General features: G+C 49.0%; 1 protein-coding gene across 2 annotated transcripts in view; it reads right to left on the bottom strand.

Annotated features, from left to right (window-relative positions):
* Positions 1-4,843, bottom strand: part of GGA2 (golgi-associated, gamma adaptin ear containing, ARF binding protein 2) — a 33,625-nt gene extending 28,782 nt beyond the window's left edge. The window contains exons 1-2 of one of the 2 annotated variants that reach the window (XM_008568263.1): positions 4,345-4,843; positions 4,186-4,231 (exon numbers count right to left, since the gene is read on the bottom strand). The gene's annotated coding sequence lies outside the window, so the exon portion shown is untranslated. The other variant, XM_008568262.1, reaches the window with a different exon arrangement.
* Positions 4,844-5,160: the final 317 nt, after the last annotated feature.

Here is a 5,160-nt window from a genome sequence, read left to right on the forward strand (position 1 = left end):
TGAGGGTTGCAATCCGTTGCCGGACACGAAAAAAGACAAAAAGGGAAAAAAAAAAAGAAAGATTCATCTTTTTCTATGCAGTGTTTGGCCACTTAGCTGGACATACTGCCGATACCAAGAGATGGCTATTTCAGTTCCGAAATAACTGGGTCTCCAAACACATAATCCCAAGCTGCCCAACCTATTTCAGAGAAAATGACTCCCCTAAAGGACCAGCAGCTGGGTCTGACCAGGCCATAGCAACTGCCCTGATCTGTGTGACACCAATCTGCTCCAAGGAGTAGCTAGGGGCCAGACAGAGCATGGCCAAGGAGAAACCCAAAGGACCCCTTCTCTGTTCTGAGACTATTACAGCCTCATTAGGGTACTGAGAATGGTTATCCCCAGACTTTAAGGTGGTTTATTTAGCTGGCACTAGGGCAGGACAACAGGAGCCAAGAAATTACTGCCATATACAAGGTACTTCAAAAAATTTGCAGAAAAATAGAATGAAGAAAAAAAGTGTCTTTCTATGAATTTTTTGAAGTACCCTTGTATTTGCTTAGTAAAACAGTGCACATATGATTCATTTCAAACCTGCTACAGGGCTTCTCCGGTATTAAGAAAACAGCTGAGGCCTCAACCTGTCAGTGAAATGGCTCATCCAAGAGTGACTAGTTCAGAAGCCAAATCAACTCACACCAGCTGCCAACCAACCACCAGGATCATGACTGTGGAACTAGCAGCAGCCTATGCTAGCAAGGGGAGCCCTGAGGCTGTAGGGAAGCAGTCACCTTGAGGAACTAATTTTTCAGCAGTATGCACTGCATGGGGGAATCCTTCCCCTGGAGGTTTACATGGACCCCTACAATCCAGCACTCATTCAATTCAGCACATGCAAAAACCCACCAAGACCTACCATGGGACTGTACTATCCTGAGCTTCCAAGACAGAAAAGAATAAGCTCAACCTTACGGAAGTCCAGGATATAAACAGACTGCAATACAGACCGCTCCAGGGCCCCAAGAGAGGCATAAAAGTGGGGCTGGAGGAAAGACAGTATACATCACCTGGAAATAGGTCCAAGGCAGAAGGAAGAAAGGGATTTACTGGGCACCCAACTTTTACTAAGCTACTGCCCTCCCTGTCAGCACTACCAGAGCTAGAATCCAGAGACCAAGAGGACCAAGTGCTGCTTTTAACAGCACAAGACTGGCAACACCCAAGATGCCCACCAACAGGGAACTGGTTCAATGAATTATAGTACACTCATACAATGGGGCATATAAGGCTTTTCATTAACAAGAATGAGGCAGCTATACAAGCAATCATGTGGAAAAATGACCAAATACACTAAGTGGGGGGAAAAGAAGGCCACAGAACACAATGCATAGAAGCCGCCATTTGTATTTTTAAAGGATGAGTTTCTGGTAACAGCTTTCTGATGTTCCTTTGGGGAACTACCCCCCCAACTCTAGGTCCAATGTTCTGCTGGGTCTGATCACCCTCCCCACCTGTGGTTGTAAGGATGGTCACCCCACCCCAGCTGTGGCAACCTTCAAATTTCATCTTCCTGATCATCCTGATTCCAAGATGGACACAGGACCCAAGCTGGACCAAGAGGCAAAAAAAACCCTAACTTTTGCAAATCAATGAGAAAAAAATTATTTCTTCTGGGATTGGAGCAGGGGGCAGAGCAAAGTAGAGAAAATTCAAGGAAGGAAATAAATTTTGGTGACATGAGGGATGTCCTGGATTGAGCCTACTCCTACTCTGGGCCTTTTTTCCTTTTCTTTCTTCCTTTTTTTTTTTTTTTTGGTAAGCCAGTATGAGTTTTTGGTCACATGAAACTAAAGGCTAATGATAATAATAGCTAACACTCATTGGGCACTTACAACATACCACAAAAAGGCACTATTTTAAGGGCTTTCATCCTCCAGGCAACCCTAAGGAGGAGGGATTATTACTAGTCCCATGTTAAACACACAGCTGCTGGGCCACAAAATAAAAAAATAAAGCGTTAAAGACACAACAGCCTTGCTTGCTCAGGCAAGATTTTGCCAAGGACCTGAGGTGGGCGGGTCCTCAGACCCCACCTAGAGTGACTTCCTTCACCCAGCCTCCACCTGTGTTGCATCTGCCTTCAACTACACACTTTACACACTCGTCCTGGCCATACCATCGACTCCTTGTCCCTCCATTGTACCAATGCTGCCCCACCCCCAACAAATCTGGTTTAAACCATAGCTCACCTTCTTGGCTCCTACTCCTAGAAGAAAAACAAACAACAAAACACACAGCCACAAAGACTGCAATACACATTTCTGACGTACAGGTGAAACTTCATAGTCCTAACTCAGAGGATCTCGGGGAGATGGATAGAGGTGATCCCTCCCCTACCCCTCATCCCCATGGAAATTTGCAATGTTTGGAGACGTTTTTGGTTATCAGCACTGGAAAGGGGTGGTATGCTATTGGTATCTAGTGATTCAAGGCCAGGGATGCTGCTAAACATCCTACAATGCACAGGGACAAGCCCCCACAATACAGAATGATCGGCCCCAAAATGTCAATAGTGCATAGGGTGAGAAACCCAGATCTGAAGTGTCCAAGCGGGCTCCCTTTTGTTTCTCGCCATTCCCAAACTTCCCCACCTTCCTCAAGTCCCCCATTCCACTTCAGTCCTAGCAGTCTGTGGTAGCACCATTGACAAACTGTTTGCATGTGCAATCATATTCATCTCCTTCCCCAGACACAGAAAACTAAAAGGTGCCCTTCCTCTGTATGAGGCCATTACCCCTTTCTGCTCTGGCTCTGACCTCCCTTAGCACCTTTAAACACCTCTGCAATGGACTGAAAACTGGACGTAGCATTAAGGTTTATTTCCCAAAGGAATATCAGCATAAAGAGGGGCTGGCATTCCCCCTCTCCTTTTAAAATCTCCTTTACTCCTAAATTCCTTCTAGCTACCTCCTTCTTCCACATCCAAGCACCATCAAAAAAAAAAAAAAAAAAAAAAAAAAAAAGACTGGAGGTGGCCACTGGCTACACCCTCCCCACAGATTTCTCCTGTCTGGCTTTCAGCAGGTGAATTATGTTTCAAAGTAGTTGCCAACTTTTAAAAATTCAAGAGGCTGGCCAGTTAGCTGTTAGTTGGTTACAGGGCAGCCTTATAACACTAAGGTTCTGGGTTCAGATCCCCATGCCAGCCGCAAAAAATAAATAAAAACTAAGTAATATAGGTTCTAGCCCTCCCTGAAAAACTAAAAGACCTAGCAACTCTGGGGACATAGCCCCAAAAAAGCTGGAGGTGAAGAACCCACCCGCCTCCTTGGGCAGCCTCAGTTCCAGGCACTCCATCTTATGCCTCCACCTGAGTCAGCTGCTAGTTGGTGTCTTACCCATTCCACTCCACTCTCCCACTCCCCATCTCCAGTCTAAGCCTTCTGTTCTCCATTGCCTCATAAACACAGCCTCCTAAACCAACTACCTTCTGTCTTCACCACTTAACGCAAAGATACGTCACTGATAATCTTTCAGTCACCAAATTCAAAGTTCCCCCTTCCTCATTCTATTCATCTGCAAGCAGCAAAATTACCAACCACACCTTTCCTTTGATATCTGTGCTGGGCCCCAGTTTCCCCATCCCCTCCACCCCCCTGTTTTTTCTCCACCTTCAGTCTTCAGGTTGCTCTTCCCATCTGCTTCTTAGATGCTGGGGTTCCCTATGCTCTCTCTCCAAACCTCTGCTCTTAATATACACAGCCTCCCCTGGGCAAGCTCACTGACAGAGAACTGAAGATTCCGAAAGTGTGCCTCCAGCTGTTACCGTCTCTGGAGCCAACCTACTGCCTAGAGAGCTTCTCTTTTTGACTCTGCTTCAAGCACTCCACAACTCAACCTTTCCTAAACCAGCTCCTCCTCACAGGGGTGGCATCTATAACCAATCAATCAGTTACCTGAGCCTAAAACCTGGGGTTCATCTTAGATTCCTCCTTGCCTCTCGCCTCTGTTCCAAAGCATCAAGGCTGGACTGCGGATTTTTCCTGCTAATTATTTCTACTCTCCCTCCCCACGGCCTTTGTACTACTGCAGCTCCTAAACTCTACCATAAAAGCTTTTAATCTACTTTCCCTACCTAAAGTCTCGCCCTCTCCAACCAATTCAGCTCCCCATGGCTGCAGGTGATGCCTTTAACAAGCTTACCTGATCAGATTCTCCTGCCGTAAACTCCCCAACAGCCTCTCTGCCCCTGGATAAAACACGAGTATAAACCCCTTTCTGCAGCATACAGGACTCTGAAGATCTTGCCCCAGTCAGCCGCGCAGCCTCTTTTCCAGATCCTTCGCACTCCAGCAGACTGACCTATTTGTTGTCCCAGAACGCACCACATTCTCTCGTCCCCCGCTTTTACACATGCAGTGTCCGCCGCCTGGAACGGGGTCACCATCCACTCAAACCCTACGTCCGCTGTGACAACCCCCAGGTAAACAAACCAGCCCCTAGGCCTACCACGCCCGCTGAACACACGCCCCTCCCCGTTCCCGCCGAAGAAGTCCCCGTCGGCAGGTACCCGCTAAACGACACCTCTGTGAGGGAGCACGGCCTCGCGGTTCTCAGCACCCCGGCTCGTAGCGAAGCCCTGTGCAAGGGGCGTATTCTTCACCCGCTTTGCGCCTCGATTTCTGACCGGTGAAAGGAGCACAAGAGCAACTCTAACCCCAGAACCACCGTCACGTTTACAGAGGACGACGCTCTTAAAGTCTGGGCGCAGAAGACATAACGACTTGCTTGGACACTGGAGGCGGCAGCCAGAAAGGTCTCGGCCGGAAACGGAGGCATGTCCTGCACGTGCCCACCCCTCAAACCAAATTAAACACAGAAGCTGCCCCCCGGGGACCGTCAGGAGGACTAACTATGGCCGAAATGCCTTAGCACAGAACTTGGCACAGAAAAGCTCCAGAGACGTCAGCCAGCACGACTGATAGTGATCATCTACTGCTACCACGGGCTGCGGGCGGCCGCCAGGGAGGGGACCGACAGCCCCGGCTCGGGTCCGCAGCCCCGGCGTGCTCAGCCCCTGCGCCCGGCCCAGCCCTGTTCCCCTCCCCCCACGGCGGCCCAGCCCCCTTCCCATCACCCCTGCGCGGCCGTCCCAGCCCCCTTCCCCTCACCGACCCC

This window comes from Galeopterus variegatus, unplaced genomic scaffold (genome assembly GCF_000696425.1).
Source record: "Galeopterus variegatus unplaced genomic scaffold, G_variegatus-3.0.2 Scaffold391, whole genome shotgun sequence".
NCBI lineage: Eukaryota > Metazoa > Chordata > Mammalia > Dermoptera > Cynocephalidae > Galeopterus > Galeopterus variegatus.